This window comes from Zea mays, chromosome 7 (genome assembly GCF_902167145.1).
Source record: "Zea mays cultivar B73 chromosome 7, Zm-B73-REFERENCE-NAM-5.0, whole genome shotgun sequence".
NCBI lineage: Eukaryota > Viridiplantae > Streptophyta > Magnoliopsida > Poales > Poaceae > Zea > Zea mays.
This window is the reverse complement of record NC_050102.1, coordinates 127,234,433-127,247,034: the sequence shown is the minus strand read 5'-3', so window position 1 is coordinate 127,247,034 and position 12,602 is coordinate 127,234,433. Positions and strand designations below refer to the sequence as shown.

At 45.6% G+C, this 12,602-nt stretch overlaps 1 pseudogene; it reads left to right on the top strand.

The window, feature by feature from the left end:
- Positions 1–10,396: 10,396 nt before the first annotated feature.
- On the top strand, positions 10,397–12,089 carry LOC103634153 (2-keto-3-deoxy-L-rhamnonate aldolase-like; annotated as a pseudogene).
- Positions 12,090–12,602: the final 513 nt, after the last annotated feature.

The window sequence follows — 12,602 nt, the reverse complement described above, 5'->3', positions numbered from 1 at the left end:
AATCCCTTTCGGGATTGGAGGGGATTAAGGTGAAAATAAACTAATTTCCTCTCCAATACCCTTCAATCCCGAATGAGATTTGAGTTTCCAAACTAGCCCTTAAATCGCCCGTTGGAGAGGTATAGATGTTGCTACGGTGCTCAACGAGTACCTATTTTAGTTTCGAGTGTCTATTTAGATGCTCCATTGGAGTTAGCCTAAGCACAAGGGAGGATGGAGCACCATCACCGCTGAAGACACCGCATGGAATGATAAAAGGGACACGATCTCTCGGATGGAAAGAAGTAAGAGACGACAAAGAAGGGAAAATAATAATATGATGTCTTCATAGCTAGTGTGTAGGTGATTACTTTTTTTAAAGTTGATCACGTCCATACTTTTATAGAATGTAAATGTAAGAAGTGGGCTATTTTTAGTTTTTACTCTGTTTTGTACTAGAGTAAAAAACAACTTTTCGTCTAAAACATCTATGACTTTTTTTGTTAACTTTTACAAAAAAAATGTAGATTGAAACCTAATAAAAAAGACCCTGAAAACCGAGAGACCGAAGTGCCTTTCTATGATAAATCAGGCACATTTTTTTATAAAAAAACAAAACCTCCCTGTCTCAGTTAAAAGTACTTCGTCCATTTTTAAATATTTATCGTCCATTAATTTATTTTTAAACTAAAACATGGCAAATAAAAAATGGAGGAAATATATTTCAAATTCGTTTCATCTTTTTAAAAATCTGGTAGACATGATAAGGTTTCTAAACCACCAAACATATTTGTGACCTTCTAAAAATTATGATAAAGAACGTAGAGATAGATTAGAATACCAGACATCGAAACAAGAGCTCATGAAAATATGTGTAGAAGCTTCCAAAAGTTAGATTTAGCTTAAAACAGAAAGATATAAAAGGCTGAAATTTCTCAAAATATTGCAATCAATGTCTAAGGCTGTTTTAGAATCTACCAATAGCAAAAACGTATTCTTTTTTTAACGGATGTTACATATTTAACAACAAAAGACCATAAAAAGAGGGCAAGCACTATTGTGAAAGCCAGCATTCTAATCCGCTAGATTATAATCCAACTGTACATCACTTAAACCATTTTAACACTAGCTCACAAAAGCTTTATAAAAACCTCTAATAAACTATAGTTGCATCTATGATTAAGACATGATCTAACAGATTAAGACGATTGTTTGTATGTTTACACCTAAGTCTTATTTGTACATCAGTCGTTCTCGGAAAAGAGACGGAAGGGCCCGTTGCGGCGTTGCCTGGGCACATCCTAGTGGACCATCAACATGTTAGTTGTGCACTCGTGCTGCGATTTGCTTATAGCTAAGTTCGATTTATTGCCGTGTCCCGGCCCAGTTATTTCCTCTAGTAGTCCGTGGCCCAGCCCAGCCCAGCCAAGTACGAACTGGATTTCAACAACATAGAACCTGAGCTGAAACGTGTAGCCCTATGGGCTTAAAACGTCTGAGGTTAAGGTTAAATAATCCGGAAAAAGTCTGTTTTGTTTCACTCAAATCTCTACTACTACTTAAGTACCTACTGTAGGCGTCCACAGCCACAGCGTTCTTGAAAGTCGCCTAGATGGGGGGTGAATATGGCGAAACTGAAATTTACAAATATAATCACAACTACAAGCCGGGTTAGCGTTAGAAATAATAAAGAGTCCGAGAGAGATGCAAAACAAATCACAAGCGAATGAAGAGTGTGACACGCGGATTTGTTTTACCGAGATTCGGTTTTTGCAAACCTACTCTCCGTTTAGGTGGTCACAAAGACCGGGTCTCTTTCAACCCTTTCCCTCTCTCAAATGGTCCCTCGGACCGAGTGAGCTTCTCTTCTCAAATCAAACCGGGAACAAAACTTCCCCGCAAGGACCACCACACAATTGATGTATCTTGCCTCGGTTACAATGGAGTTTTGATCACAAGAACAAGTGAGAAAGAAAGAAGCAATCCAAGCGCAAGAGCTCAAAAGAACACGACAAATCTCTCTCGCTAATCACTAAAGCCTTGTGTGGAATTGGAGAGGATTTGATCACTTCAGTGTGTCTTGTATTGAATGCCTAGCTCTTGTAAGTGGTTGAGAGGTGGAAAAGTTGGATTACTTGAATGTGGGGTGGTTGGGGGTATTTATAGCCCCAACCACCAAACTAGCCGTTTGGGTGGAGGTTGTCTGTCGCATGGTGCACCGGACAGTCCGGTACACACCGGACATGTCCGGTGCGCCAGCCACGTCACCCGAACGTTAGGGTTCCGACCGTTGGAGCTCTGACTGCTGAGCCCGCCTGGATGTCCGGTGGCGCACCGGACATGCACTGTAGAGTGTCCGGTGCGCCGCTTCGCGCGTGCCTGACTTCTGCGCGCTCTGGCGCGCATTTAATGTGCTGCAGGTGACAGTTGGCACCGAAGTAGCCGTTGTTCAGCTGTCACACCGGACAGTCCGATGTACACCGGACATGTCCGGTGAATTATAGCGGACTAGCCGTTGAGAATTCCCGAGGCTGGCGAGTTCAGAGTCGCGTCCCCTTAGAGCACCGGACACTGTCCGGTGTACACCGGACAGTCCGGTGAATTATAGCGCGGCGCCTCTGAAAAATTCCCGAAGGTGAAGAGTTCAGCTTGGAGTCCCCTGGTGCACCGGACACTGTCCGGTGGTGCACTGGACACTGTCCGGTGGCACACCGGACAGTCCAGTGCGCCCGACCAGGGTGCCTTCGATTGTCCCTTTGCTCCTTTGTTTGAACCCATTCTCTTGATCTTTTTATTGGCTTATTGTGAACCTTTGGTACCTGTAGAACTTATAAACTTGGGCAAACTAGTTAGTCCAAATATTTGTGTTGGGCAATTCAACCACCAAAATTAGTTTAGGAAATAGGTGTAAGCCTAATTCCCTTTCAATCTCCCCCTTTTTGGTGATTAATGCCAACACAACCAAAGCAAGTATAGAAGTGCATAATTTGAACTAGTTTGCAAAATGTAAGTGCAAAGGTTACTTAGAATTGAGCCAATAAATATTACTTACTAGATATGCATGGATTGTTTCTTTATTTTTAACATTTTGGACCACGCTTGCACCACATGTTTTGTTTTTGCAAATTCTTTTTGTAATCCTTTTCAAAGACCTTTTGCAAATAGTCAAAGGTGGATGAATAAGATTTTGCGAAGCATTTTCAAGATTTGAAATTTTCTCCCCTTGTTTCAAATGCATTTCCTTTGACTAAACAAAACTCCCCCTCAAATAAATTCTCCTCTTAGTGTTCAAAAGGGTTTTAAGATATCAATTTTGAAAGGTACTACTTTCTCCCCCTTTAGAACACAAAGAGATACCAATTTGAAATTTACCAATTGAAAATCATTTTAAAATTAGGGTGGTGGTGCGGTCCTTTTGCTTTGGGCTCATACTTTCTCCCCCTTTGGCATGAATCGCCAAAAACGGTACTTAAAGTGAAATATAAGCCCTTTGTTAACTATTTTCTCCCCTTTGGCAAATAAAACATATGAGTGAAGATTATACCAAAGACGAAGAATTGCTTGGAGCGACGGCGAAGGATGAGTGATAGAGTGGAGTGGAAGCCTTTGTCTTCGCCGAAGACTCCAATTTCCTTTCAATATACCTATGACTTGGTTTGAAATACACTTGAAAACACATTAGTCATAGCATATATAAAAGAGACATGATCAAAGGTATATTTATGAGCTATGTGTGCAAATTAGCAAAAGAAATTCCTAGAATCAAGAATATTGAGCTCATGCCTAAGTTTGGTAAAAGTTTGTTCATCTAGTGGCTTGGTAAAGATATCGGCTAATTGATCTTTAGTATTAATGTATGCAATCTCGATATCCCCCTTTTGTTGGTGATCCCTAAGAAAATGATACCGAATGGCTATGTGTTTAGTGCGGCTATGCTCAACGGGATTATCCGCCATGCGGATTGCACTCTCATTATCACATAGAAGAGGAACTTTGGTTAATTTGTAACCATAGTCCCGCAGGGTTTGCCTCATCCAAAGCAATTGCGCGCAACAATGGCCTGCGGCAATATATTCGGCTTCGGCGGTAGAAAGAGCGACCGAATTTTGCTTCTTTGAAGCCCAAGACACCAAGTATCTTCCCAAGAACTGGCAAGTCCCGATGTGCTCTTCCTATTGATTTTGCACCCCGCCCAATCGGCATCCGAATAACCAATCAAATCAAATGTGGATCCCCGAGGGTACCAAAGCCCAAACTTAGGAGTATAAGCCAAATATCTCAAGATTCGTTTTACGGTCGTAAGGTGAGATTCCTTAGGGTCGGCTTGGAATCTTGCACACATGCATACGGAAAGCATAATGTCCGGTCGAGATGCACATAAATAAAGCAATGAACCTATCATCGACCGGTATACCTTTTGATCCACGGACTTACCTCCCGTGTCGAGGTCGAGATGCCCATTGGTTCCCATGGGAGTCTTGATGGGCTTGGCATCCTTCATTCCAAACTTGTTTAGAATGTCTTGAGTATACTTCGTTTGGCAAATGAAGGTGCCCTCTTGGAGTTGCTTTACTTGAAATCCCAAGAAATACTTCAACTCCCCCATCATAGACATCTCGAATTTCTGTGTCATGATCCTACTAAATTCCTCACATGTAGATTCGTTAGTAGACCCAAATATAATATCATCAACATAAATTTGGCATACAAACAAATCATTATCAAGAGTTTTAGTAAATAAAGTAGGATCGGCCTTGCCGACTTTGAAGCCATTAGCAATAAGGAAATCTCTTAGGCATTCATACCATGCTCTTGGGGCTTGCTTGAGCCCATAAAGCGCCTTAGAGAGCCTATAGACATGGTTAGGATACTCACTGTCTTCAAAGCCGGGAGGTTGCTCAACATAGACCTATTCCTTGATTGGTCCATTGAGGAAGGCACTCTTCACGTCCATTTGGTAAAGCTTGAAGCCATGGTAAGTAGCATAGGCTAATAATATGCGAATTGACTCAAGCCTAGCTACGGGTGCATAGGTTTCACCGAAATCCAAACCTTCGACTTGTGAATACCCCTTGGCCACGAGTCGAGCTTTGTTCCTTGTCACCACACTATGCTCGTCTTGCTTGTTGCGGAAGACCCACTTGGTTCCTACAACATTTTGATTAGGACGTGGAACCAAATGCCATACCTTGTTCCTGGTGAAGTTGTTGAGCTCCTCTTGCATCGCCATCACCCAATCCGAATCTTGGAGTGCTTCCTCTACCCTGTGTGGCTCAATAGAGGAAACAAAAGAGTAATGCTCACAAAAATGTGCAACACGAGATCTAGTGGTTACCCCCTTATGAATGTCGCCGAGGATGGTGTCGACGGGGTGATCTCGTTGGATTGCGTGGTGGACTCTTGGGTGTGGCGGCCTTGGCTCTTCATCCTCCTTGTCTTGATCATTTGCATCTCCCCCTTGATCATTGTCGTCATCTTGAGGTGGCTCATCATTTTGATTCTCCTTCATCAACTTGAGCCTCGTCCTCATTTTGAGTTGGTGGAGATGCTTGCATGGAGTAGGATGGTTGATCTTGTGCATGTGGAGGCTCTTCGGATTCCTTAGGGCACACATCCCCAATGGACATGTTCCTTAGCGCGATGCACGGAGCCTGTTCTTCACCTATCTCATCAAGATCAACTTGTTCTACTTGAGAGCCGTTAGTTTCATCAAACACAACGTCACAAGAAACTTCAACAAGTCCTGAGGACTTGTTAAAGACTCTATATGCCCTTGTGTTTGAGTCATATCCTAGTAAAAAGCCTTCTACAGTTTTAAGAGCAAATTTAGATTTTCTACCTCTTTTAACAAGAATAAAGCATTTGCTACCAAAAACTCTAAAATATGAAATATTGGGCTTTTTACCGGTTAGGAGTTCATAGGATGTCTTCTTGAGGATTCGGTGCAGATATAACCGGTTGATGGCGTAGCAGGCGGTGTTGACCGCCTCGGCCCAAAACTGATCTGGTGTCTTGTACTCATCAAGCATGGTTCTTGCCATGTCCAATAGAGTTCGATTCTTCCTCTCCACTACACCATTTTGTTGTGGCGTGTAGGGAGAGGAGAACTCATGCATGATGCCCTCCTCCTCAAGGAAGCCTTCAATTTGTGAATTCTTGAACTCCGTCCCATTGTCGCTTCTAATTTTCTTGATCCTTAGGCCGAACTCATTTTGAGCTCGTCTCAAGAATCCTTTTAAGGTCTCTTGGGTTTGTGATTTTTCCTGCAAAAGAATACCCAAGTGAAGCGAGAATAATCATCCACAATAACTAGACAGTACTTACTCCCGCCGATGCTTATGTAAGCGATCGGGCCGAATAGATCCATGTGTAGGAGCTCCAGTGGCCTGTCAGTCGTCATGATGTTCTTGTGTGGATGATGAACACCAACTTGCTTCTTGGCTTGGCATGCGCTACAAATTCTGTCTTTCTCAAAATGAACATTTGTTAATCCTAAAATGTGCTCTCTCTTTAGAAGCTTATGAAGATTCTTCATTCCAACATGAGCTAGTCGGCGGTGCCAGAGCCAACCCATGTTAGTCTTAGCAATTAAGCAAGTGTTGAGTTCAGCTCTATCAAAATCTACCAAGTATAGCTGACCCTCTAACACTCCCTTAAACGCTATTGAATCATCACTTCTTCTAAAGACAGTAACACCTACATCAGTAAATAGACAGTTGTAGCCCATTTGACATAATTGGGATACGGAAAGCAAATTGTAATCTAAAGAATCTACAAGAAAAACATTGGAAATGGAATGGTCAGGAGATATAGCTATTTTACCCAAACCTTTGACCAAATCTTGATTTCCATCCCCGAATGTGATAGCTCGTTGGGGATCTTGGTTTTTCTCGTAGGAGGAGAACATCTTCTTCTCCCCGTCATGTGGTTTGTGCACCCTCTATCGATGATCCAACTTGAGCCCCCGGATGCATAAACCTACAAAACAAGTTTAGTTCTTGACTTTAGGTACCCAAACGGTTTTGGGTCCTTTGGCATTAGAAACAAGAACTTTGGGTACCCAAACACAAGTCTTTGACCCCTTGTGTTTGCCCCCAACAAACTTGGCAACTATCTTGCCGGATTTGTTAGTTAAAACATATGATGCATCAAAAGTTTTAAATGAAATGTCATGATCATTTGATGCACTGAGTTTTCTTCTTAGGCAGCTTAGCACGGGTTGGTTGCCTAGAGCTAGATGTCTCACCCTTATACATAAAAGCATGGTTAGGGCCAGAGTGAGACTTCCTAGAATGAATTCTCCTAATTTTGCTCTCAGGATAGCCGGCAGGGTACAAAATGTAGCCCTCGTTATCCTGAGGCATGGGAGCCTTGCCCTTAACAAAATTAGACAATCTTTTAGGAGGGGCACTAAGTTTGACATTGTCTCCCCTTTGGAAGCCAATGCCATCCTTGATGCCAGGGCGTCTCCCATTATAGAGCATACTTCTAGCAAATTTAAACTTTTCATTTTCTAAGTTATGCTCGGCAATTTTAGCATCTAATTTTGCTATATGATCATTTTGTTGTTTAATTAAAGCCATGTGATCATGAATAGCATCAACATTAATATCTCTACATCTAGTGCAAATGGAAACATGCTCAATGGTAGATGTAGAGGGTTTGCAAGAATTAAGTTCAACAATCTTAGCACGCAAAATATCATTGTTATCTCTAAGATCGGAAATTGTAACATTGCAAACATCTAATTCTTTAGGCTTAGCAATTAATTTTTCATTTTCAACCCTAAGGCTAGCAAGAGAGGTGTTTAATTCTTCAATCTTAGCAAGCAAATCATCATTATCATTTCTAAGATTGGGAATTGAAACATCACAAACATGAGAATCAACCTTAGCAATTAATTTGGCATTTTCATTTCTAAGGTTGGCAATAGTGTCATGGCATGTGCTTAGCTCACTAGATAATTTCTCACATTTTTCTACTTCTAGAGCATAAGCATTCTTAACCTTAACATGCTTTTTATTTTCCTTGATTAGGAAGTCCTCTTAGGAGTCCAAGAGATCATTCTTTTCATGGATGGCACTAATTAGCTCATTTAGTTTTTCCTTTTGTTGCATGTTTAGGTCGGCAAAAAGAATGCGCAAGTTATCCTCCTCATTACTAGCATTATCCTCATCGCTAGATGTTTCATATTTGGTGGAGGATCTTGATTTTACCTTCTTCCTTTTGCCCTCCTTGGCCATGAGGCATTTGTGGCCGACGTCGGGGAAGAGAAGACCCTTGGTGACGGCGATGTTGGCGGCGTCCTCGTCGGTGGAGCTCTCGTCGGAGTCCCACTCGGGGCACACATGGGCATTGCCGCCCTTCTTCTTGTGATATCTCTTCTTCTCCTTTCTTCTCCCCTTCTTGTCGTTGTCCCTGTCACTATCACTTGATAATGGACATTTAGCAATAAAGTGACCGGGCTTACCACACTTGTAGCAAACTCTCTTGGAGCGGGGCTTGTAATCTTTCCCCCTCCTTTGCTTGAGGATTTGACGGAAGCTCTTGATGATGAGCGCCATCTCCTCGTTGTTGAGCTTGGAGGCGTCGATGGGTGTTCGACTTGGAGTAGCTTCCTCCTTCTTTTCTTCCGTCGCCTTGAATGCGACCGGTTGTGCTTCGGACGTGGAGGGGCCATCAAGCTCGTTGATCTTCTTTGAGCCTTTGATCATCAACTCAAAGCTCACAAAATTACCTATAACTTCCTCGGGGGTCATTTGAGTATATCTAGGATTGCCATGAATTAATTGAACTTGAGTTGGGTTAAGGAAAACAAGTGATCTTAGAATAACCTTAACCACTTCGTGGTCATCCCATTTTTTGCTCCCGAGGTTGCGCACTTGGTTCACCAAGGTTTTGAGCCGGTTGTACATGTCTTGTGGCTCCTCCCCTTGGCAAAGACGGAAGCGACCGAGCTCCCCCTTGATCGTTTCCCGTTTGGTGATCTTGGTCACCTCATCTCCTTCGTGCGTGGTTTTTAGCACGTCCCAAATCTCCTTGGCGCTCTTCAACCCTTGCACCTTGTTATACTCCTCTCGACTTAGAGAGGTGAGGAGTATAGTGGTGGCTTGGGAGTTGAAGTGCTCGATTTGAGCCACTTCGTCCTCATCATAATCTTCATCCCCTACGGATGGTACCTGTACACCAAACTCAACAACATCCCATATACTTTTGTGGAGTGAGGTTAGGTGATATCGCATCATATCACTCCACCTAGCATAATCTTCACCTTCAAATGTTGGTGGTTTGCCTAATGGGACGGAAAGTAAAGGTGTATGTTTAGGAGTGAGAGGGTAGCGTAGGGGGATCTTACTATACTTCTTGTGCTCTTGGCGGTTAGAAGTGACGGACGGCGCGTCGGAGCCGAAGGTCGACGTTGATGAAGTGTCGGTCTCGTAGTAGACCACTTTCCTCATCCTTTTGTGCTTGTCGCCTCTCCGATGCGACTTGTGAGAAGAGGATTTCTTCTCCTTTCTCTTCCCTTTGGAAGAGTCTTTCTTTTCCTTCCTTTTGTTGCAGGACTCCTCCGAAGAAGTCGACCCGTGGCTTGTAGTGGGCTTGTCGCCGGTCTCCATCTCCTTCTTGGCGTGATCTCCCGACATCACTTCGAGCGGTTAGGCTCTAATGAAGCACCGAGCTCTGATACCAATTGAAAGTCGCCTAGAGGGGGGGTGAATAGGGCGAAACTGAAATTTACAAATATAATCACAACTACAAGTCGGGTTAGCGTTAGAAATAATAAAGAGTCCGAGAGAGAGGGGGGCAAAACAAATCACAAGCGAATGAAGAGTGTGACACGCGGATTTGTTTTACCGAGGTTCAGTTTTTGCAAACCTACTCCCCGTTGAGGTGGTCACAAAGACCGGGTCTCTTTCAACCCTTTCCCTCTCTCAAACGGTCCCTCGGACCGAGTGAGCTTCTCTTCTCAAATCAAACCGGGAACAAAACTTCCCCGCAAGGACCACCACACAATTGGTGTCTCTTGCCTCGGTTACAATGGAGTTTTGATCACAAGAACAAGTGAGAAAGAAAGAAGCAATCCAAGCGCAAGAGCTCAAAAGAACACGACAAATCTCTCTCGCTAATCATTAAAGCCTTGTGTGGAATTGGAGAGGATTTGATCACTTGAGTGTGTCTTGTATTGAATGCCTAGCTCTTGTAAGTGGTTGAGAGGTGGAAAACTTGGATTACTTGAATGTGGGGTGATTGGGGGTATTTATAGCCCCAACTACCAAACTAGCCGTTTGGGTGGAGGTTGTCTGTCGCATGGTGCACCGGACAGTCCGGTGCACACCGGACATGTCCGGTGCGCCAGCCACGTCACCCGAACGTTAGGGTTCCGACCGTTGGAGCTCTGACTGCTGGGCCCGCCTGGATGTCTGGTGCGCCGCTTCGTGCATGCCTGACTTCTGCGCGCTCTGGCGCGCATTTAATGCGCTGCAGGTGACAGTTGGCGCCGAAGTAGACGTTGTTCAGCTGTCACACCGGACAGTCCGATGTACACCGGACATGTCTGGTGAATTATAGCGGACTAGCCGTTGAGAATTCCCGAGGCTGGCGAGTTCAGAGTCGCGTCCCCTTGGAGCACCGGACACTGTCCGGTGTACACCGGACAGTCCGGTGAATTATAGCGCGGCGCCTCTGAAAAATTCCCGAAGGTGAAGAGTTCAGCTTGGAGTCCCCTGGTGCACCGGACACTGTCCGGTGGTGCACCGGACACTGTCCAGTGGCACACCAGACAGTCCGGTGCGCCCGACCAGGGTGCCTTCGATTGTCCCTTTGCTCCTTTGTTTGAACCCATTCTCTTGATCTTTTTATTGGCTTATTGTGAACCTTTGGTACCTGTAGAACTTATAAACTTGGGCAAACTAGTTAGTCCAAATATTTGTGTTGGGCAATTCAACCACCAAAATTAGTTTAGGAAATAGGTGTAAGCCTAATTCCCTTTCTGTTCTGCCGCTCGCGCACCCCGCGGCCGCATCCCGGCCAACCCTCCCGCGGCCACCAATCAACGCCGCGCCCCACCCGCGACCTTCCTTCAACGGGGCATCCCGCCCGCGACCCCATCCACCCTGCGTCCTTCCTTCAATACCGCAACACGGACCGGCTTCCTTGCCGTGGGCGGCGTTCCTCCGTCGCAGTCTCCGCCACGGCATCCGACCTCCTCTCTCCCGCACCCTCCCTCAAGTCCCGCCTCACCGCCGGAGACACCCTGTACGTTTTGTTCCTCCTCTCCTTCTCCCGTACCCTCGCCGAGCTCGCCGAGCTCGTCGCCCTCGCCGACTACGACTACGTCGTCGTCGACATGGAGCACGGATCGGGCGGGATCCCCGAGGCGCTCGCCTGCCTTCGCGCGCTGGACGTCGCACGCACCCCCGCCGTGCTCCGCCTCCCGGAGGCCAGCGCCATCTGGGCCAAGAAGGCGCTAGACCTCGGCCCCGCGGGCCTCATGCTCCCCACCATCGAGTCCCCCGAGGCCGCCGCTGAGGCAGTCTCCCACTGCCGCAGTGCCGCTACCCGCCGCGCGGGGTCCACGGCGTTGCACACCCCATCGTCCGCGCCTCCGCCTATGGCTTCGACGACTCCTACCTCTCCCGCTGCGAGGACAATACCCTCGTCATCTGCCAGGTCGAGACCGCCACTGCGATCGCGGAGATCGACACCATCGCCACCGTCGACGGCGTGGACGTCGTGCAGATGGGCCCGCTCGACCTGTCGGCTAGCATGGGATACCTATGGGACCTCGGGAACAGGAAGGTCCGGGCTATTTTCTGAGGGAGGCCAAGAGGAAGGTGCTGGAGGCTAAGAAGAAGAAGAAGGCGTCAGCAGCCTCGGGTGGCAATGCTGCTTACCTGGGCGGGTTTGCAATGCAGAATGACCCGCCAGAGCAGCTCAAATTGAGGGGTTACCATATGGTAGCTGGCGCAGTGGACATTGCTATGTTCCGGAAGGCGACATTGGATGATATCAGGTGGTTCCGAGAGGCAGTGATGGAGATCGGCGAGGAGGATGATGAGGATGAGGATGAGAAATGTGAGAAGGAAAATGACGGGTACTGGAGTGAGTGAGCAGTGTAGAACAGAGCTGAGCTAAAGCATGGAGAGAAGTGGTTATGGGTTTTGTTCTGAATTCAGAGGATCTATTCGAGATCTTAAGGAGCCCAAGAATTTCTAGCTTTAGTTGTACTCTTGTTTAGGTCATCATTTGATTTCCAGGTGAACAATCTGGTTGGGCATCTTAAACATCCCTATTTGTAGGATGAAACTCAGAAATGGTGGCTACCAATAAAGTGCTGTTTTTTTCCTCCCCCGTTTATTTCTAACATCTGGAGAAGTCTGGATCGTTTTGGCCAACCGTTTGATAGTATATCATGGGATGGGAAGCACGTAGGTCCAGGTTGTTGGTGTGGTTGGGTCAGGGTAAGCTACACGCCTAGAATCTCAGCACTTGCGCAACCTCAGTCCTCCTCCACCATGAGTATATTATAATCCATGAGTATATTATAATCCCAAACAAACGGGTCCGTACTTCTCTTGAATCCATAATTTTCTATAGTGAATAGCAACCTTGCTTGCTCATCA